The following is a 24,382-nucleotide window of genomic DNA, read 5'->3' as shown; positions in this document are numbered from 1 at the left end:
TCATCTCCATCAATAAAATCATTAAAAACCTTAGTACAGTCAATAAAGAGAATTTGTGTGAGTTAAAGGGTTTTTATTTATCAATTTCTTAAGGTTTAATTATTTATTCAATAGGTATTAGTCCTTTAGGCATCCGCATCAGAAATTAATATAATCCAGTGATCGATAGTTCATTACAAGGAAAAATACAATGTTGGCAAGAATTACAGTTAATATTGTAATAATACAGCAAGCATGTTCCATAAATAAATTTCCCTAATCAAAATTAAGTAAGAATGAAATTGAATTAGGTGGAAGTTCATAAACCCAATAAAAAGTTCTGATGAGAGAATAAATGTATAAACATAAAGCCTTTGCACATCAATTTATAGAAAGGATTAAACTGGAAAGTATTCTAAATCAGCAGACATCTAATAAAGCAGGGAATATGCTCAAAAGCAATCTCCCATGAAGAAAGGTATGACCTCAGGAAACCCAGAGATGGATCTCCAGCACATGCAAGTGAGAGAAGCCCTTTTCACTCAAGGAACACACGCTAATATAAACACACAATATTCCAATTGGAAACGTATTACCTTGTTCGGTCGCAACATCCAATAAGATTTCAGTAAACCCTTTAGGGTAGGTAAACTCCCCAGTTACTCATATCTTCACAATGGGTCACAGACCCAAGTCCTTATAAAGATACTTTGCCCATATTTTGTGGTTCACACGGTTCTTCTTAGTGAGAACCTCACTATCATTTGTCTAATACAAAACAAATGCCTATTCACTGAAAAATGTCAGCATCTGCAGAAAAAAAGAAAAACATCTTGTGCAATACAACCACTTAACATGAAAAACAGGCCTTTCAATGCTAGTGTATTTGCACTTAATATGGCAACTGCAGTTAAGTTAACTTAAATCAAAACATAATACTGCCTAAGTAAGATTACCTTCTACAATTATTTTACACCTCTTATCTATTATTTGACATTAACTTTTGCACTTTTCTAACTGAGTCGTTTTTATTTGCAAAAGGACTATTGGAGGCACCAACTCTAAACTTGGGATTCTAAGTGAGGAAACATTGTTTGGGTTTTACCTGTAAAAAGCAGGAAAAAAGCCATCGCTTAAGCTTAAGTTGAGAAATATAGCCGTATTTAAACAGGGGACAATAAAACAGTAATGTAATGTTGTAAATGCAACCATTTTCTCCAAAGTAAACACTCCTGATTCTATTTGTTTAAATGAGCCAATTTCCATCCTTATGTGTAAAATTATTAAACCGTCTCTAACTTGACTGTTATGCTGCTAGTTGAAATTTTATTTTCTCACCAGCTTCTCATAGCATTTCCATTACTACCTCAGGTGTCTGCTTCGTGGCAGTCCTAATCCTTCCTTTCTTCTTTGAGGTCAGTGGAGTAACAAAACTTGAGGGGGCCCCCTGCAAAATACATGTATGGGGCCCCCAGGCAGGTCCTGCTTTGGCGCTGGTGGCACCTGGTGCGACAATCTTTTTTGTCATCACCCACGTCTTCCTCATGACCTCGTTCTCCATAAATTCCCTGTTTACCACTCTCCAACAGTACCCCTCACCTCTACGTAGCCCTTCACTGACACACATTTCTTTTTCTTTTTTTGAAGCACTATTCATAGTTCACTCACAGTTTTGTGGGATCCACATAGTACACGTTCTTTGCAGCAGGCACATTATCCCTCCGCGCTACTTTATGTTGAGTAAAAACTGCCACTAGACAAAATCTGGATCTCTGATCAGCATTAATCACCAGTTATTGAGATTTTTAGAGTTTCCTGAAAACTGCTGGATGCACAAGGAAGTTTAAGCCCTTCTAAACCCATAAATTATTTGTGAACACAGCGCCCGCACCACAGTCAGTGCACCAGTCACACCGCCCTAAAAACGGCCCTGCCCCCACGCTCTGGACCCAGTCAGGAGCCCGCAGGCCAGGGGGCCCTCCTGCAGGGGGCTATTGTTGGGCCACTGTCTTAGGTGCGTCCTCACCTTAAAATGAAATGAAAAAGAAATGCAGCCAACAGGGTCCCAAGTTTTTTTAAAGAGCTGGTGACCTGGAATGCCAGAGTCACCATGCATCATCGAAGGAAAGCACAGTACTGGTAGCTGTACAGCCAACTGATGTGATTATGCCTGGCACGTGCCCATTCACAGTCCAAGGGCAGACAGAAATCAGAAGGCAGGACTGCTGGTATAGAGTTTCACAATGAATATGTGTGTGTACCTTTTGTATGTTGACTTTCCCTATTATTTACCACCGACCTTCTCGCAAAAATGTCATTGCTGCTGTGCATATCATGGTTATTGCTTGTACCATGGTGTTCATTCGCAGATTCAGCACAATAAACAGGTTAGACGCCAGGGCTGAATAGATTTTCCTGTAGCATGTAAGTCACAAGTAAGCATTTTTCCATCCTTCTAATCTGGGGAACTAGTAATTCATTGTGGGAGGAGAAACCATTTAACAGAATGAGCTAGAATGATTCATGTCAAGGTGAAAGGATCAGTGGCTTAGCTAGGTTGCCATGGTCCCTAGTGCACAAAAAGTAACTGGGCCCCCTCACTGGTTGACATTTCAGTTTGTCAGCTGCCCCCTGTACTCCTCAACCTCCTTCAACAGTTTTTGCAACTGCCATATCAAAATTCATTTCCATTCTCATACACATACTATATCTGTACTCTCCGCACTGTATTTCTTTAAGTCAAAGCCATTACCCTAAAAACATTTTAAAAAGTCAGCAGATGTATCCTTTGTAAGGTGCATGTACATAAAGGCACAAAACCTTGCAGGGACCCCAAATTCAATATGCTCCCCTTACATAGAAACATCCATCACACTGCTCTCACACAGACACCACGTTCAACCTGTAGACGACTTACCCTGCACTCAGTAAAGGCAATCCTGCATTTTCACAGGCACACCCCTCAGAATGCACTTACTAAACATGGTGGCTATCATGGACTCACACAAGTACACTGTTCACACATAGGAACACTGCTCACCAAAAAGGAGCAGAGTTTGGACAGATGGTGGCATAGGAAGCACAGGTTAGGTATCTGATGTATCAGATTAGGCCACTAGTACAATTTAAAGCTACTGAGGTAACCTACACTGAAGCATGAATGTCCACAGAGGTTGTCTAATCTCCCATTAGCCATGCTTGGACTAGCACTGTGGTGGCCACAGCCAGAACTAGGAGCAAACATTGACTTTTAGTATTTCACAATGGTGCTTCTCACTAGTATAATGAGGTAGTGAGTGCTACAACTGAAACTGTTGGGTTTCAGAACTCCTCTGGCCATGGCCTTTCCAGTCAGGGCAGCTATTGCTCAAAAAGCCATAAGCGTGAACTTTTGCAAGACTTTGTGAGATTTGGAGCGGCCACTTGACCAAAGGCCATTTTGGGAACATCCGTCTATAAATACCATGCCCTGCAATTCTGAGTCATCTGCGGTTATCTGAAGACGGTGTTTGGAGCCTTATAAGGATGCTCACCTGTCCTTGCCCCGCTTGGAAACTGTTCCATTCTTCAACAACTTGAATATTTTGTGCATGAGCATTCCTTGACTTTCGTCATTCGTGATACAGATTGAAACGTTTATATGATTGGGAACACATAGATCTACGTATTCCAGCCTGAAATAATCCAGGTACCATCAGAAACTTTAAAGCACCATTTCAGAGATAAAATGACTCTAACCTTTGTAAAAGAACAAACTTCTTCTAAGTTGTGTGATAAGAGACTTTAATTGTCCTATATTACAAAATACAAGCCAGACTAAACTGAAGACCTGGATATAGCTGTAAGGGGAACTGCCAGCTCTGTGCCTTCCCAGAAGTAATCAAGAGCTAGTGTAAGGTAAAACTTAGGCCCTGATTTCTACTTTTTTACACCGCATTTTCATTTTTTAACGCAAAAGCGGCGCAAACGTACAAAATATCATTGTATTTTATAAGTTTGTGCTGCTTTTGCGTAAAAAAATTACGCAAATGCAGCGCAATAAAAGTATAAATCAGGGCCTTAATGTTTCAGACCCACTGTAATTGCTCTTATTTGTGATGATGTTTACTCTGTAATTTTGTGTGTACTGTTTCAGATACATTCTCAAACACAAGGGGACCAGTGCGAATACAATAGGATTGTTTGAGAGTAAGGCGAATCCAGAGCCGCACAGAAGTTGTGGAATCAAGACTTTTCCATCTTTCAGCCAACCCCCTTTACTTGTGAAAAACTGCAGACTCATGGTTGTACTTCCTGAGTTGAGAGCTGTGTTTGGAGGGCATGGGTGGACTACCATTGCCCCTGCAGAGCACATGGACTTCAGGTGTGTGGTATTGCGACAAGCACTGCAGACTATGTGACTATGATCTTTGTGGATTTTTGAGGAGAACAGCCTCGACATTAAAAAAATGCCTCACCTTCTAAAAAGCAAGGTGGAAATTTTCTTTGTAAAAGAAGCACATGTTAAATAAATAAAACACAAAAAATGCCACCTAATGTGGAGGGCATGTATTCCAAAATCAAATTAAAAAGCTAAAGCTTCACACTGGTCAACCATCTTGGGACAAGCAAAGATATATGCAGAGTATGCAGAATACCATTTCAAGATTGCATAGATTTGAAGCTGGCAGCAATGACGCCTGGTGCTCTGCTTAAGAAAATTGTGGTCCAGTAGCAATAGTAGCACAGCTGCAGGTGCTCTCATTACTCAGTTAGCACTAGTCTGCATTTGCATGAATTGCTGGGGAATTAACTTAAAGGAAATATCTTTAGAGGTCAGATTCCTCTGGATGTAGAGTAACACAGAGTAAGTAGGCAAAATACTGTTATTTAGATTGCCTGACATCCTAAAGACCAGTGGTTGTCTTCTAGGCAGAGCCAAACATTGGCAACACAGTCAATGGCTGAAGAGGGCTGATCCACTGCCCAATTATATATATTCTGTTCTGAACAGGTGAACTAATATGTGAATGACACTTTGTCTGATGATTACCTGAAGTGAGCTAACCCAAAGCCCTTTTTCTCTAAGTGCGATTATGTAATATTTTTATGAAAGTAGGAGACTGGTGAAACAGCTAAAACAATCCTTTGGTCAGGTCAAAAACACATAGAAATAGCTAGAGCACATGCAGAAGAAGCACAGGGGTCCTTGGCTCACATGCATAAGACATACAGCACTGGTCACAAACATCACAATCTTCCCTGAAAGTCACTGAACAAGTGTGGTAAAGCAGGACCAGTACAAGTTGCCTTCAAAGACAGGGAACAATTGTAGTACTGCAGTGTCAGCCAGCGCAAGCTTACTTCAAAGACATTGAACAAGTATGCTACTGCAGGGCCAGTCAGTGCAAGCTTCCTTCAAAGACATGAAACAAATGTGGCATGGCAGGGCCAGTGCAAGCTTCCTTCAAAGACGTGCAACAAATGTGGTATTGTAGGGCCACTGCAAGCTTCCTTCAAAGGAATCTGTGGAGCATTTGGAAGCATTGTAAGGTTCCCTCACATGCAGCACAGATGCAAGATGATAATCAGCCATGCAAGCTAAGATATCCTCACATACAAAAGATTTATCACAGCAGCAGCACTATCTAAGCTTATTTTAGGCACAGAATACCCAGAATATCATATAGATGTCGGTGAGCCACTAGAAGCTCGAGCCAGATGCTACGTTCAGCTCAACTTTCTCTTGAGCCCTGAAGCCCAAAATGCGCTGAGCTTTCTTGTGGCTTCTGCTGCTACCCAATGTTCCAAACTCATGCAACAAGAATGGAAGACAAACCATTAAACTTTGAAGTCAGCCAGGAATGAGAAAAGGATACCAATCTAGTGGATGAATTACGCACAGTGTGAAACCAGATAACCTGGGATAAATTCTGGCTTGGCCACTTGGTCAAATTGTGTGATTCTAGGCAATTATTTTATTTTATCGTTCCTCCTATTTTTTACATACTGCATTTGAGACACCCTTGAATTTAATAGACTGATATATGGACAATAATGTTGCTCCCTGTAAAATATGAATTTGGCCCACAAAAAGGTGGGTGTGCATGACAATTAGCATGCCTCTTATTTCACTAATGGTATTGCTATTGGAGGTTTCTAAGTTCACGTTTAGTAAACACCTCTCAATGCAGTGATATAATCTGATGCTTTAAGGTGAAACGCTTGTCAAATAAATATATTTTTGAAGTTTTGAAGACACTTTATCATATTTTTATATAATATCTGTTACAAAATTTTCATGCCAAATATTCACATTTCTCAGCTTGTGCCTGGGTTCAAGATAGACCCTTGGCTCACTGCTCCCTGCTAATTTGTTGGCTCGCCCACATTCAAATCATTCATTTTCCAAGTTCCAGCACTCTGTCCTAAGTAAGTCTATGTTCTTTTACTAACTGCCATAGTTGGCCCTCCACCTGTCATGCCGAATGCAGTGATTACTGTGACCGTCTTGCCTTCAGAAGCCACCCAGCAGCATGACCTTCGTTGTAGGGGGCACAGTTATAGTTAGCCCAGGAAAATATAACTGATGAATTTCACAGTTTTTTTGTTTAAAATTGTATTTTGTAACTGACAATTTTACCTAACTATAACCTCACTTTAACATTTGGGGGCATATTAATGAAAAATTACGCACAACTGCGCTAGCGTCATTCCTTAGCGCCATCCGTGTGCCATATTTGTGAAATGACGTAGGATGGTGCTAAGGAATGGTTAGCATGAAAAAAATGACACTAACATCTGCGACATGCCGTAAGGAATAGTGATGCTAATGCTGCAAAAGTGGCGCTAGACCGTTTTGTGGCACATAAACATGTTGCAAGAGGGGTTCGCCATTTTTTTACCACATTAGTATAAAAACTAAATGCACAAGCAGGAAAGAGTACATTTGCAAGAGAAGATCGAATCATCAGGCCAGGAGAGAAACTAGGGAGACCCCAGTCACCCAAGCCCCAGCCAGGAGGGTCCAGAAAAGTCCCAGGAGAAGGAGAAGAGAAAGCGCAAGTGTTGCTTTAGCGAGGAGGAGCATGACATCCTGGTCAGAGAGGTGATGGAGCACCAACACCAGCTCTTCCTCACCTCCAAATTGCCAGTTGGTAGGAGAGATACAATATGTCAGGCAATAGTGGACAAAATCAACAGCGTTGTAGAGGTGAAGAGGACTGTCACTGAGTGCAAGATGCGCTGGCACGATTGCAAGCACAGGACTAAGGAGAAACTTGCCAGGAACTGTAAGGCAGCACTGCAGACTGGAGGTGGAATCCCGCACCACAGGAAGACCTGGATGAGCTGAAGGAGATGGTTGCAGCGGTCATCCTGGAGGTGCTAGTCACTGGAATTGCAGGACAGGACAGTACAGACTACCAGGAACCACCACAAATTCAGGGAAAGTTACAGGGGGGGAATATCTGGATCTCCACTAATGGCAGAAGGGGGAGGCAAATAGGACACACTCAATGCATGCTAAAGGGTTGCATCGGGACACATAGGCCCTGAATCAAGACGCACCATCCCACCCAAGCCACACATGTACTGACGCCTTAAATCTTGGCCATGTCCCGTATCATGTCTAGTACAAATTGGCTAGCAACAACTGCAGCAGATGGTTGAACTGGTTTAAACACAAATAAAGAAGGTCCAAATTTCCCTTCCTGTAAGAATGCCCGAAGAAAAGTATTAATTTGTGGGTGGCAACTCGGGTGGGGTTATGGAACAGTAATCCCCTGAAGAAGCAAAAATCTGTAAGTGCTAAAGTTGAGAACCCACTTGATTCATGTTAATGAAGTAGACATGCTATTGCAGGTTTCAAGCAGTTAATAATTCATCAGGTCCATGTGTTGTGATTCAGGTGCATTTATTGGTTTCCGTCATGGAAAAAGTCTTGAGAAATGCAGAAAAAAACTGCCTTTTAAATAATTCACGTGGAATAATTAATTCCCAACATGGGAGTAGTCTTGAAAGTTGCAGGAAAAAAACAGCCGACACGTGTTTCGCCCCTCGTGGTATGTTCACCTAGGGCTTTCTAAAGGCTGTAAGTAATGGAGAATGGGCTGATCAGGTTTAAAAGGCAAACTTCCAAATGTGATAGAACAAGAAGCTAGTGAAGGTCATGCAGGAATATCACCCATTAATATTGGTGTTTGATAGACTGAGCAGAGAAGGAAAAGAGTGAAAGAGAAACTATGAATAGACCCAGTAGGAAAATAATCCCATAATCTAATCTAGGAAACCGTGAGAAAAGAGTAAAAAAATGTTTGCTGTGATTGTTGAAAGCCCCTTCCATGTTAGTCAAAACTGAACAAGTGTCAAGAAAACCCATGTCAATAGTGGGATTAGAGGACCAGAAAATCAGTGAAAAGATGAAATTGGTGCTGGCACAATGTGATAGAATGTACGAAAATCATTCCAATGTGTCCAGGTAGTCCCAAAGGTTGGTCAATCATGCACTCCTTTATGAATTTATTAAGAGAAAATGAAAAAGAGTCATACCATTGGGTTATTCATCTGAAATTGTTCATATCAGAAATGCAGATGGTCTAAATACAAAAAATATAACAAAAATACAATAACTAATATGGTAATTAGTTGAATGTTATAATGATTAAAGGAACAGAGTAACGTTTAGTGGATGGATTGGCAATACATAACCTAAAGTGGTTATGAAAATACAGGAGGTATATAAGGGTGTGCTACATATAATTAGATTTCCCCAAAACGCAATAGTAGAAGGGGTAAAGTTAGTTTTATTGGAAGAAATTGTCAGGCAGTATCGTATAGGTCTGAGAATCATATCGAATGTATTGACGCTATTCATTATCGACACAGTTGTTTGTTAAAGTCATCAAATAGAGAAAACTGTAGAAATCAGAAATAATGTTTTATGAAGTCTTAAAGGCCTTCATAAGATAGTCTAAGTAATTAGTTTCAATCATAAATATGTCTCCTGTGACTCACCCGAATTTGTGAACCAAAATCGAACGAGTGAACACTGGCTCGAAAGAGCAGCGTGCTAGTTGGGCGCCATTTTGGATGCGACTGAAGTCGCGTGCAAGCATGTCATGGCATAGGTTGGAGAATGCGGCCACGTCCTTCTATAGTTTTCAGAATGGTGTGCCTGAAGCTGAGTATTAATGGAGCGCCATATTGAATCTGGCAATAGTTGCTTATAGGCGTGTTTCTATAAATACATACCGGATGTTAGCAAAACCTTCTAAGTTGTTCATGTTAATTTTAAGGAAAGATAAATGTGTATATAAGTCCCTCATCTTAAACCATGATTAGGCGTGTAACAAACAAAGTCCTGTTTACATATTTACGATAATATTAAATGCACGAATACAAAACAAGGCTAGAAAAGGTCGGCCATGGTGTTTGTATTTGTTTGAAATTAATAAAGCCACTGATTTGAAAGCAGGCTAAGTATAAGAGTCCTGAAGGTAAGGTTTTAGCTGGGTATGATCTGCAAAAGTTACTGGGGGACTAATCCTGATATTTATGCCATAATAGAGAGGGGGATAAGGGGACATAGATAACGAGGTCTATGGAGAACCTGCATTCGACTGTGAATGTAAAACCGCTGTCTAAGATAATATGAAGTGAACTGGGTGTGGTCTTAATGCATCCAAGGTGTTGAATAAATATGAACGTGGAGAGGGGAATCATCCTCATTCATAGTATGGATATCTTAGAAATGGAGAGGAAAGTCATCCTCCTTCATAATATGGATAACTTTACATATGATAGACCTAGTTAAAAAAAAGGACATATTAAAGTACAGAAAAAACATGGACATAGATTAAACATGACTGGAAATTAAGAGTAGAAAAAAAAGATAGATAGTCAATGTTAAACACTGGAAATGTCCATGAATGTCCAACAAGGTCCCTTGAAGTTATCAACAACTCCTCAAGGCAAAGTGGTATGCTTTAAACCTACTACAGGACTGACTCTAATAGAACAATATGAGTTAAACATAGGTGTAGTGTTCATCAGACAATAATAATGGGGCTCTTCTAATGATGCCAGTAATGCAATTCAGGATCCTTGTTGAGACCTTGTCATACAGTATCATAACGATTAATAAGTCTGCTTTCATTCCGTCGTAGCTGGAGTTCAAGATTGCCTCCCCGAGGGTGTGGTTTCAGTTGCAGTGGCTGAACTGGTGCCTGGCTCATGACTGGCGCATTTGACGTGGAGGGTCTTGGACCGACTCTGGCCCCCTGCACCCCTGATGTTTTTGCTCAAGTGTCCTTGTGTGGTAATGCACGAATTACCAGTGAAGATCTCCGGCAAAGAGCCCCTTTTTTCGGGGGCCAGTCAGACATTGCAGCGCCACTCTGACGAGGAGCAAGCCCTATGGTGAAGCATGACATCCAATGGATGTGTGACTACATTTGCTTCTAGATATAGAAGTGGCTAGTGGATATCTGAACTTTTCTGGAACAGTGTATTCTTGTGTGTTTGCATCATTACTAGGAAGGCTGTACACTGGACCATTAATCTTCCCGTCCCTCATAAGATTGTAATGGCATGTACAGTAACAGCTGGCCTGGCACCTATCATGGTAGACATCAATGTATAAGTGGCCAGCCATTACAATTCCTATTACACACACTTCCATGCCAGCACACGTTGCCCCTTGAGCTACAAGCAAGCCATTCTCATTGCACAACATTCCAGCAGACATGATGTCACCATTCTCAATGATATAATTGGTCAGGAAAAACCATATTTCATAGCATTCCACACTTCAGACTGACTCACACCAAACCCTGGATTGGCACACATGACGCACAAGATAACACTTACTGACTGCATCGGGGCCTTCAAATCGGGCCACCTCACCTATGGTGTAGGGCTGAGGTCCACCTGCAAGACATGAATGGAAAACATTGCTTAGTGTCATTTGTACTTATCAGTTAATGGACAACATTGTTCACTGTCAACTTGTTAGGCTGAGTGAGCAAGTCATCCTAGTGGTAGATCAGAGCAACTGAAAACATCTATGATCATTCAATCACATGTAGTCTCGGTTAATGTAGACCCACGCATCTACAAACCATCACTGTCCCTGACACTTCTGTGGTGCTTTTCACTGCACCATTTAAACATGGCATTTTAGTGCAGGTTTCTCTTAGCTCTACAACTCCATGATCATATGGGACTGCTTGACACTGCATACTGCATCTGAGGGGCATGTGATGGTTGTTGCAGTGGCTATCCCATTGTGACACCAATAGAATTTGAGCCTGCCCCAGATGTTGTAGACATCTACCTCATTGTCACAGCATACTGACAGACTACTGCCCAGGGGTTGTGTGTGTATTCCAAAGTGTTGGGGAATGCCATGTGACATCCGTGTGAGAAGTAAATAATATGTGTGTGCCATCACAAGGCACACACACAATTAATAATGCTATGGGCGTTTACTCATGTGAAAATTGTTGTACCTACCTGCACAATGACTGACTGAAATCATGGATGTATTGCCAATAGTGTGTGGCCAGCCATTGTTGGCATGGTGTACCATTATTTGTCCAGGGAGGGATAAGAACATGGGCATAGGTATATGCCTCAACACAGACACATTTGCTCTGTGGTCCAAGGATGCATATGTTGGTTTAGGTTACTGAGTAATGTGCCACTGATGTAGCAGATGCAGGGCAGTCCCATACTGTCAGTGAGAAGCGTCAGGCTTGTGGAACTGACTCAGCATATGTGTGTGTGGTAGTAGACATAGTATAGGGTGTATGTGATACACAATGTACAGAAAGAGGAAAGTGCTAGTACTCCGAACCCAGTGCATGGTCAAGCTCCCTTACATGGCCTTGGCCAATGACACAAAGTGGCCGACAGAGCAACAGTGGTTCATCACCAATTGCATCAATACATTCCTTGTGGCCCTCAGTGCACCCCTTTCCCCCGCATTGTGTACGCCTAATGAGAATTAAGGCACAGCATGATGCAGGTAGGGTCCAACTGCATCTGTTTATGTGTAGCTAAATGATGTACTCAACAGTAGTTGCAACACAACAGATCATCACGACTGCTGCTGAGTACATGGGGGCCCATCATATACATTTATATGCACCCAATCTCACACCTGCTCTCAGCAGCCGTTCAGAGTTCATGAAATATAGAATTTAGGTATTTCTCATTTTTCCCAGTGGCTTTTACATTTGCCTCCCAAACAGGTTTTGGGACCACCTTCCATAGATGACAGAGGCCTAATTTTGTGCTGCTCAATACCAAGTTGCCCTATGCATGCATCACAACACTTTGCAATGGTTGTGCAGGAAAAATGGTACATCTGCCCTACCTTGGCTTCATTATTGTACATTTAAATTGCAGGCCTAAGGTGCCAATGGGGCTCTTCATACAGGTAGCATACAACATGTCCAGATCCACAACTATTACATGCAGGTCTCAAACGTATCCACAACTGTCATGCACATGCAAGAAATGGACTTTGTATGGAAATGGGAGGCTTACCAACTGCTCCACCATTCTCAATGCCCAGATGATCCAGCAGATCTTGTTCCCTTGTAATGAGGTCTGCCCATCAGTGCTTCAGTTGGTGATAGTTCCTTCCTGTCACAAAGACTCTTATTAGGGGGTGGAGCACCTTGCCCCACTGCAGCTTCCTTGCCTCTGTGGAGTAGCCTTGAGTGATACAGCCACCCAGTTCCAGCATCATGGGGAGGTAGTGCTCTACCAGCCATATAAAAACCCCAGGCTCATCAGCCGACATCCTCGCCATCCTCCCTTTCCCAGACATACTGGACAGCAAATGCAGTTCACCCAAAAAAAGAAATTCCAAAAAATCAACCCAACTACCCAAACACCTAAACTACCCCAGAAAACACCCCACAGTACACAGACAGAAACAGTAAACTTACAATGCAAAATACAGGTTTAAAGACAAATAAATACAACAGCTACAGAACACCGCATAATAAACACTCAAAACACTCCAAACACTCCAAAACCCCTACAGCACCAGCTCCACACACCCTCACACAGTCACAGACAATAATACTGCGAAGTGAAAGTGAACTCAATGTACCATGTTTGCAGGCAGGATGTCCTGTTTCATCACTTCCGGGGCCTGTGCATCACCTTTCCAGTCATGCATCCTTTTTTTGATGCATGATAGTCATGCGTCTATTTTTCCCCACTTTTCGCGTCAAATTGCCTGTGATCGTGCGAGAGACGTTCAGGGGCTAGGCGTCTTTTACCTTAGGGGAATTGTATGGTATATGCGTATGCGTGAAATTTTTTGAGGCATGATGGTCATGCGGCGATTTTTTACCATGGTGCGTTAAAAGGCATGTGAACATGTGATTGACTTTCAGGGCCCAGGTATCATTTTATTGTTGCTGCAGAATGTGGATTTGATGCGTTTGCATATTTTGTTTTTTGACACATGAGGAAATTGTGCTGAATTTTGCATTGTAGACCTTGAGTGCACCCTTGTTCACTTATCATGTCACATGGGCTGTACTAAAATGTTGAATATATGGTATGGCTACATGTGCGTAACTATCCAGTAATGTCAATACGGTGACATTGGTATGTTGAACCCATAGGTTTGTCTATGAATCTGCTGCATGCAATTACTCATACCTTGTGCATATGTGCATGTGTAGCTACACTGTGTCCACATACATGTTGGCACATGTGTGCTATGCGTGTACATATGTGTTTGAATACTCATTTGTGTGAGGACTAAATTGTTATGTCTGAGATATAAATGTACACATACCAACAACACAATATATATGATGGCATATGTCCAACACATGGAAAGGCATGTGACAACCATGACAATTTGTACTGAGAGTATACAGTGAACTAGGACTGCATTGACATCACGTTACCCCTGGCAATTTGCTTGTGCATGTGTGTCCACTCTGTGGTGTGTTGTTGGATTTTACTTCATGATGCTCTGCTACACATGTGACATATGGTTCCCCAGGCATCTTATTTGCAGGAGATGTTATGTACACATGTGTTACTGAAGGTTGGTATATGCCGTGTGTGTATAAAGACATGAGTAGTGTCATTTCTGTAACATATAAAAACAGTGGTGTGTTCACGGGATGTGAAACCTCACATTACTATCTTCCTACATGGACACATGTTGGACTTTTGACAAATGTATGATTAGTCACATCAGTGTCACCTATGTTTCCGTATGTCGAAACACATGTGAAGGTCATTTGTTTCAGTCATTGGTCTTGTGATACCTATGCCCTTACTTTTGTGTTAGGTTTCCTTTTGTTCAGAATCGATACACATTCCCCCTCCTCCTCCCTCCCCCCACTCTTCTCCTTCTTCTTCCCTCCTCCCCCTCCCCAGCCCACCCCCTTTCCCCATCTCTCCCTCCTACACCTCCCCTCCTACCTTTCCCTTCTCTATTTCCGACCTCACATCCCAATGTTTATAATGTTTACATTATCGTGTTGTTAAATTTAGGTGTATGTTAACCGAGAAATTAGTCATTGTCAATTGTCAAAAACATCTGGGCGACGCCCTATGATGTATATTGTATCATTCTGTATCATCCCCCCAAAAAAATGAATCGATACACATTACCACGCCTGAGCCATTATAGTGGTACATGTGTGCTGAGATATGTGGTATATGTGTGCATGCCTCCAACTAGGCACTCACATTTGTCCACACCAAGGCCCATATGTATACTTTTTGATGCAAATCAGCGCTAACGCAGATTTTCGTCAAAAAGTTTACTGCCGGCTAACACCATTCCAATGATTCAGCCGGGCGCCTTATTTATGGAATGGCATTAGCCGGCGCAGCGGCCTGGTTAGCATCAAAATAAATTACTCTAACCGGGCAGCGGAAGTGTAGGGAAGAATAGGGGTTGTGCATCAAAGAATGGTGCAAGTCAGGTTAGAGTAAAAAATATTGACTCAAACCTGACTAGCGTCATTTTGTGATGCACAACCCCCATGGAAGTGACTCCTGTCTTAGCAAAGACAGGAGTCAAGCCCCCCTGCCCAATGGCTATGCCCAGGGGACTTCTGTCCCCTGGGCATAGCCATTGGGCACAATGGCATGTAGGGGGGTCCAAGTTAGGCCCCCCATGCCACTTTACAAAATAAAATAAATACTTACCTCTACTTACCGTAGATGGTTCCCCCCCATCCATAGGTGTCCTCCAGGGGTGGGCGAGGGTGGCAGGGTGTGTCCCTGGGGGCAGGGAAGGGCACCTGTGGGCTGCTTCCATGGTCAGAGACCATGGAAATGAGCCCACAGGTCCCTTAACGCCTGCCCTGACCCAGGTGTTAAAAAATGACTCTAAATTGGTTTAGAGTCATTTTTAAGGCCCTCCCCCTCCCGTGCGTCATTTTTGCACGGGAGTATAAATAAGGCGTAATGGCCTTAGAGTCATTTTTTGCCCTGGAACGCCTACCTTGCATCTCATTAACGCAAGGTAAGTTTCCACATTAAAAAAAATTACTCAAACTCCATAAATTTGGTACTAGACCCGTCTAACACCATTCCAACGCGTTAGCCGGGCGCCTTATTTATGGAATGACGTTAGCCGGCGCAGCGGCCTGGTTAGCGTAAAAATAAATGACTCTAACCGGGCAGCGGAAGCGTAGGGAAGAATAGGGGTTGTGCATCAAAGAATGGTGCAAGTCAGGTTAGAGTAAAAAATATTGACTCAAACCTGACTAGCGTCATATTGTGACGCACAACCCCCATGGAAGTGACTCCTGTCTTAGCAAAGACAGGAGTCAAGCCCCCCTTTGCCCAATCACCATGCCCAGGGGACTTCTGTTCCCTGGGCATGGCCATTGGGCACAATGGCATGTAGGGGGGCCCACGTTAGGCCCCCCATGCCACTTTACAAAATAAAAAAAATACTTACCTCTACTTATCTCTACTTACCGTAGATGGGTCCCCCATCCATGGGTGTCCTCCAGGGGTGGGCAAGGGTGGCAGGGTGTGTCCCTGGGGGCAGGGAAGGGCACCTGTGGGCTGCTTCCATGGTTGGAGACCATGGAAATGAGCCCAGAGGTCCCTTAACGCTTGCCCTGACCCAGGTGTTAAAAAATGACTCTAAATTGGTTTAGAGTCATTTTTAAGGCCCTCCCCCTCCCGTGCGTCATTTTTGCACGGGGGTATACCTTGCATCCCATTAACGCAAAGTAAGTTTCCACAGTAAAAACAAATGACTCAAACTCCATAAATTTGGCGCTAGACGGGTCTAGCGCCAAAGTATAAATATGGAGTTAAGTTTGCGCCGGATTTGCGTAATTTTTTTTTACGCAAATCCAGCACAAACAGAGTATAAATATGCCCCCAAGTGTATTATGACTGTCACCTACATTGGCACACCACTGTGTAGCAGTGTTGCAGTCTGGCATCGATGCCAGCCTCCTCATCATCACAATTGTGTGAGTTTGTATGGCAACACAAACCCATGGTTGCATGTGAAGGGACAGGTTAATAGAGCTCCAGTTTACTCATCCCCCTGTGCACATGCATCAGGCTCCTGACAATGTCATACATTTATGTAGACAGAGCAGTGGTGTGTGGGTTTATTGAGCTGAGATCTAGACTCTTCATGATTGCTACTCAGCAGAACTATGCACATTCCCCAACAGACAGACACATGCACAATTGTGATCAAACAGACCAGGATATTAAATTGTCCTCTGTGGTACTTGATGTTAGCCTTCCCCTCTCATGTACAGAGGTCTGGGTGCTTGCACGTGTAGGGCATGTCTCATTATTTTTTTCCATGGGCAGCTTGTTTAGGGGATCTATATCTGTTGTGACTTCAATTTTGGGAACATGCCAGGGTGCAGAGGATGCTGTCTGTCGCTGCCTCCTGTTATGGTGGCAGGCGATGGGAAAGTGGCAGGGTATGCTAGTGGCCAACATGACTGGGTTATGAACAGACCTGCCCACCCTCTCTGTACATATGTTAAATGTTGACATGTAGACATTGATGTGCTGTATAGTCAGTATTAGTCTATGTGTGTTCCTTCTCCACGTTTTCCCACATTTCTGGTAAGGTATGTATTGTCTCCTACATTGCTCCCATTCTTTAGGCTGCTTGCACTTTGTACACATTTTCTACATCAACATTGTCTGGTCATACCTGGACAGGATGCAACATGTGACTTGTGTAATTTGTAGATGGACACATCTCCTACTACTGGCTACTTGATAGTTACCGTCCCATTTATGTATTTGTGAGATGTAATGAGTGCCACGCACACATGACGTTACACCTGCCACTGCACTTGTGTTGTCTCCAAGTGACCTCCTGTGTTGTATTTGCAAGTATCCATGGGTATCTCTAAGCTGTCCATCTACATCCTCTGTTGAACATAGGTATGCATCTCTTCCATCATGCCACAACCTAGGTAACTCTTACCTTGACTGAATGATGTTAAGGTGTGAAATTATCTCAGTGCTATACTTTTCATTAGCCAAATGCAACATATATGACTAGGTCTACTCCCCTCCCACTCAGTTTGATGTTGGGCCTCTGACAATATTGAACAATGCTGGACATAGTAGCACATCCCACACCTGATTGCGATGTTGTAGCCCAAAACATGTATGGGATAATTTGTTACTGTTGCTACCATGCACCTGTTCTGTCATATGAGTGGTGTGTATTGCTGTGTGCTATCTGATGTTGTTATACAGAGTATAATAGGTTAACATGCTGACACATGTCAAGCATTGTTGACACTGGCAACCCCATAGCTACCTAGGACCTACACCCGTGCATCGGTCTTCACATGCTTATCAGGATTTGCTGTAGGCATGTGTCAAGACAGCAGATTTGTGTGACTAGTGTGCATTTTATGTACATAGGGAGTGTAGCACATTGTGCCTACATTCTACCCAGACTGTTAATTGGGGGTGCATTTTCCCATTAAATTCTTAGATCCTGACAATGGGTCATGTGTTTGGATAGTCAGTCTGCACCCACAGCTGCTTAATTTGTCTGGCAACCCATTGCGCACTCCACAGCCGACGTGTGTGTGTGCCATACGTGGGGTACAGTCCACCATGTGTCAGGGTTGTGGCCAATGGTAGTGCCAGGACATAATCCCATGGTGCCGGGACATAGTACCATGGATACACTGTGCAGGCTCAGCATCTGACATTGGTTATAATCCCTTGACAATTACTGAAGGACCATAGTTACCTATGAAGTCCCCCGCCCCTTGTCACACATGTAGGCAAAGCAGCTATTACCATGAGTTGTGACAGTGTTCAGTTCCAACATTATTTAAAATCTACTTGTTGACAGCCCCTACCTTATGTGTGCCCCCTTGCATATATCCTGGCATCCTGTTAGGCATGGTGTTGTTGTGGGGAATGGGCTAGGAATTATCACCTTTGCCACTTGATGGGACAATATATGTAGTGGGGCATTGATCTAGGTCTTCAGGAGTCACATGCTTATGAATTACATGCCACTGATATGTGAGATGGAACAGTAGACCCTTTTACATCACAAACAATGTTGCTACCATACTTGTAACATTTGTGTTTCTTACCTGCTTCCTGAGGTTTGAGTCGCATTCCAATGGTATATGTAGTGGAGAATAAGTAGACCAAGGAGAATCAGGTGCAAAGTATTTTATTTGTGCTATTTACAATGTGATGTTAGTCCAGTGATGATGTATAGAAGTTCTCTACAATGTGGAGTCTCCTGCAAACTCCTGCAGTAGAGTTCTGTTGCCCCCTCCAAATAATTTGCTCCATCATCATCCTCCTCCTTGTTGGGGACATCAACCTGGTCATCCCAGGAGACATTTGTTCTGACACAGATTTTGTGGAGGATTGCACATGCCAGTATGATTTTGCATACAAGTGATGGAGCATACAAGATGCTTCCTCCCATCAGGGCCAGACATATGAACCTTAATTTCAGGAGCCCAAATGTCCTCGCCACCACATTGCATGCTTTTCTGTGCCCTTCGTTGTAGGCACACTCTTCCACCATTGTGGGATTGGCAAATGGAGTTATAACCCATGGCTGTATGCTGTAACCTTGATCAGTTGCAAAGGAAAGAGAAAAGACATGTTGGTAAAGCTTGCTAGTAGTTTGTAACATACCATGGCAGTTGTTAGTTGTAGTTGGAGTGGTGACTCAGAGTTGCTTGTGGTATAGTGTAGGTTCCTGTTCTTATGAAATGGGTTCATTGGACTGTGTTGATGGACATGACAATCTTGGGTAGTCACTCAAGGACCTGGGAATTTTCATATAGATCCCAAAATGATGGTTATAATTTAGAAAAAATGTGTTGTGTAGTCCATATTTGAAGCAGTGTTCTATTGTTAGATGAAACCTACCACGTCCTTGCATCACAATGGTGTCAGATGTTGGGACACCATAGTTGCCCTACAAAGCCAGACTGTGCAGTCTATGTTACTATGTGGCACTACGGATGCAGTGCGAGACTTAGTGACCCTTTGTGGCAGATGATGGTTGTGCCAGCCATCAAGTGTATGAGGGTGTGTATCACACATTAGTAGGATGATGTAATTTGGTACAGTAGTATCTTCGGAACAGACACAGTGGTGTTAGGGGGCACTAGCGGCACATGTGAGGTGAAACTGGAGTAGGTGCTGCCCCATTTCTCATTATTCTGCTCCATGGTCTTTAATGGCAGGTTATTTTGTATTCATATGTGTGCGATACAATGCAGCAGACCGGTGTATGTGCATGCTACAGGTATGTCAGGTATGTGTAGATCATATGTAGTTGGTTAAGGCACCACTTGGGTGGCATTTGATTTAGGTTCTGTCAAAGGCTTGCACACCATGATTTACGTGGGACTGTGCCTATGTGTGACTTCCTTTAAATGGCCATGGCCTATGCCTTTGACATGGCTGGGCTATTCTTTGTTTGGTGTAATGTGTGTTTGATCTGTATTTAGTTGCCAACCTATGGACATTTGTAGTGGTTTGTAAGCAGATTCCGTATGCAAAGGGGACTTGGCTTCACCTGTCCACACGTGGTGTGCCAGTCAGGGTGTGGCTGTGTTAGGTACATGTGGGTGTATGTGTTTGTGAAGTGCAATGAATGCGGCATAGTGTGGCATGTTGCATATGTGTTGTTGCCTGTTCCTCTATGTACCCTTGCCCATGCGTATTTAGTGTGGTGTTTGTCTTGTTTGTCCTAGATGGTTGGTGTGTTGTGTGTGTGATGAATGGTATGGTAGCTTACCTGTGAGTAGACCATTGCCGTAATGGCCATCCTGGAACTGCATGTTGATGGCGGAAAATGTATGCATCATGGATGCTGCTGAGATATATTGCTATGATGTTGATTAAGAGCCAACGGTGGTCCGCAAAGGTCTACACATTGAATCTGTGTGCTTGCAGTGCATATCTAGGTGTTCCTTAGCTGTAGGTGGCACCAGTTGCACATGGGTGCAGTCCATTGCACCCAGCACATGCGGGAACCCAGCAATTTGGTAGAAACCTTGCTTGGTCTCCTGCTGCAGATGCTGGGAGTTTGGGAAGCAGATGTGGTGGGATGTGAGTCATATGATAGAATCCAGGACCTTAGGTAGGTGGACCTGGACGGATGGCTGTGACATACCATCCAGTTGTGCACCCATTGTCTGAGAAGATCCAGATACCAGCATATGGAGGACAGTGAGGAGTTTGGTCGTGGGTGGAATCATAGTGGGAGTTTGCACCCTTGCTGTGATGTGTGGCGCAATGTGGTGCAGCAGGCGTATAATGGAATCCCGGTACAGTTGGTACATCCTGCTCACATTTAATTCCCTGAGGCCAAGGATGGTTGTGTGCCATCTGAAGATCCTCTCCCACTTTCTGTGCTGCCTTTGTGGCTGCTGTGGTGGTGTTTGAGGTTGCTGCGGTGGTGGTGGAGGGACCTGCTGTTTTCGCTGACGTCTGCGGCTTGTTTCAAGCTGGAGCAGTACCACTTCTATGTTCTCCTGGAGGTTTCAAATTCTCCTTCTGTGTGTTTTCCTTGAGTGGTGGTGTGTGGGCCTCTTTTTAATGCCTGGTCTGACCAGGCGTTAACTTTTGACATTAATTGGACCTAGCGCCATTTTGTAGGTCTGCTTCCTTCGTTTGCGTTGTTTTTGCGTCTGTAGGTAAATATGGCACTAGATGGCTAGTGGCATACTTAAGAAGGGAACGCCTACCTAGCATCTCATTGTCGCAATGAGATATGCATTTAAGTTTGCACTGCTTTAGCATACAAAAAATGAAACTAAAGTGGCGCAAACATTTCATAAATATGGGCCTTGATTTTGATGCACAACCAGATTTATTAAAAGCTGTAAAACTGGGTGTTAAACTTGGCCCTGTCTGCAGGGGCATCCCCAAAAGTTTTGCCTTCACCGCCCTGTTTTTTTAACTCCCTTTTGTTGACTTTTAGAACTCTTTGGACTTTACCACTGCCAACCAGTTTAAAGTGCTTGGGCTCTGTCTTTTAACTATGGTGAAATTGGCTTACACTCAATTGGCACCTTTAATTCACTTGTAAGTCTCTAGTAGTGTGCCCATGATCAGTAAATTAAATGCTAATAGTGGGGTTGCAGCATTGTTTGTGCCACTTCCTTAAGTAGCCTTTTTAAACCTATCTCAGGTCTGCCATGCAGCCTATTGGCAGTCAGGCACAAGACAGCCCATAGGGAAGGGTGCATAGTAATTAATAAGTTGGACATACACTTTTAAGTTTTACATATCCTGCTGGTGAACATCTCACAAACTTGTTTTTCACTACTGTGAGGCTTAACTCTCCCATAGGATGACATTGGGTCACCTTATTACATTTAATAACTGATAACCTTTTATTGGGAACATGAAGTAAAGTCATATTTGGTGTCCAAGGAATTGCAATTCAAGCCTCTTTTAAATGATAAAGTGGAATTTCAAGTCACAATTCTGAAAATGTCACTTTTAGAGCATTGGCATTTCCTTGTCCTAACCATTTGGTGCCTGCACCCTGTTCCTGGGTCACATGACTAGGTGTAGTTGGTATTTGGCAGTTGGTGGTTAGGTATTCCTTCCAGACAACCACACAATAGAGGGACTAGGGGACATATTTACAACGTCCCTGCAGCACACTAACACCCCACAGAGAGTTAGATTTCTTTGACTCCGACAGTGCAGTGTGCCCGCACATATTTACAGGGCCACGTAATGCCATCTGGCGTGGCTTTTCATGGCCTTGTAAATATGGCCCACTTTCATGAATAACTGCGTGAAAGGGGCATTCCATGAGTGTTGCTGTGGGTGTTCCCACACAACACCTATGGAATCTGATGCATTACCAGATTTACAAGGTTTTGTAAACCTGGGAATGCGTTGAATTCCTATGCCACCCCAGGGGTGGCGTAAAAGTGGCGCAACAGGGAGAAATACCTTTATTTCTCCTCATTTGTTTGCTCTTGCTCTATGTGCTGCACTTTGCACCATAAACACCATTAATGATTGTTTATGTGAAGTAAGGTGTCCCTTCCTGCACAGAAACAATCATCAATGCAATGCAGGCACCCTTGCATTCTGGTGCAAGCGTGCCTGCGATGGCGCTAGGCATCCAACTGTGTGCCAGCACAGAGGAAAGTACAGGGTTGAGTCATATTGCTGTAAATATGACTCATCCCTGCACTCTCCTAATGGCGCAGCAAGCTGGGCGTAGTTGTTCCTGAATGGGCCATCTCAGGCTTGATGGGGGAGGGCAGATCTGTCACAACCACACTTGCACTTCAAAGGCACTGGCTCAACTCACACACAAAGGACTTTACACTAGCCTAATGTACCTCCAGACAGACTGGGAGCAGGACAGGGAGGAAGGAAAATCAAAACACCTCTGTAGGGAGAAACACCAAAAGCTTTTCCCTTTTCAATGTGGACACCAGGTATATAAAGGGGACCATCAGTCTCACGCTTCGGTACACTCCTGGACCTGTCGATACTACAGAAGAAGGATGCCTTTCTACCCTGCTGCTTGCCTGCCCTCAAGGGGCCTTGAGACAACACGTTCTAGAGGAATGTGATTACACATTACTGAATTAGTAAAATGCATTAATAAATGTTGTGATTTTGAGAAATTAGAAAGCAAATGGACAAAGAAAAATTAAAAGAAAGAGAAACAATCAGAGGTGGCTAAAGTAAATGGAGAGCCACCTCTGGGTTCCACAGATAAAGGAGAAGCTTCGGCTTATCCACTGAGAGCGGTACTAGATGGAGGGTATGTTTATGTGACCTGGAGTAGGGGATGTCTTGCAACATTTATGAACTATTTCCCAAAATTGAGAGAGAACCCTATGTAGTGGTACACACAAGTTGAAAGACTTGTAAACATTTTGAAAGTGCTGTGGATTGATTTGAATAATTTCTTCCATATTGTTGTTCCAAATGATTTGTGGTCTGAATGCAAAATTGCTGTACATTGGCCAGGCTAAGAGACACTAACACATGCTTGCACCAATGCACCATCACCTATTGTAATGGAGAAATACAATGAGGTGATTACTTTCCTGAAAGGTAGAGTTCCTCCAGAGGATTTGGATTATGTGAGGCTGAATAGAATCCAGCAAGAGGTGAAAGAGTTGGTGCATGAATATTATGAGTGGTTATTGTGGGCATTCCAGCAGTACACTGGTCAGTCGCATCTTGAGTTAAGTAATAAGGGATTCTATATTTCTCATTTTGTTATTGGAATGAGACCTGAGCAAATACAGCAGAATGTTCTTTGCTGGCAGACAAACTCATTGGATGAAATTTAAAAATGCGTAGAGTATTGTAGTGATGAGCAGATAATGAATCAGAAGAAGTTTAAGGAAAAATGTATGTTACCATAGACGAAAATGGCACAGAAGGATTGTCAGAATCAGTTATTTGCAGGGAATGTTGATGCAATGCAAGGTGTCAGTTTTTGGAATGGCATGCAAGGAGTTGGGTTTCAAGCTGGATTGGAAGGTGTTCAAGGCAGGATGGTTGCTGTAAAGTGCAGAGGTCAAGGAGTTCAGATTGATCCAAATCCAAATGTAAATGTTGCAACATTTAAGAAAATGACTCCTTGTCACTTCAGTAACAATATCTGCCATTGGAAGAGGGATTGTAGGCTGCATCCAAATAGAATGCAAGGAGAAAATCAGATGCAGATGAAGAACACACCCGTTCAGCAAATGCAAGTACCAATGCAGACACATGTTCCAATGATGCAGGTTCCACAAGCCCCGATGGCCCCAAAAAATGTGGGTAACCCCATATTTAACATAAATCAGATGCCCAAAGTAAATAAAAATCAATTTCAGGTTCAGAATCAGAAACCATTTAAATATTTCCCTATTTCCCTATGTTGGACAGT

This window comes from Pleurodeles waltl, chromosome 5 (genome assembly GCF_031143425.1).
Source record: "Pleurodeles waltl isolate 20211129_DDA chromosome 5, aPleWal1.hap1.20221129, whole genome shotgun sequence".
Lineage (NCBI taxonomy): Eukaryota > Metazoa > Chordata > Amphibia > Caudata > Salamandridae > Pleurodeles > Pleurodeles waltl.
This window is presented reverse-complemented; position numbering follows the sequence as displayed.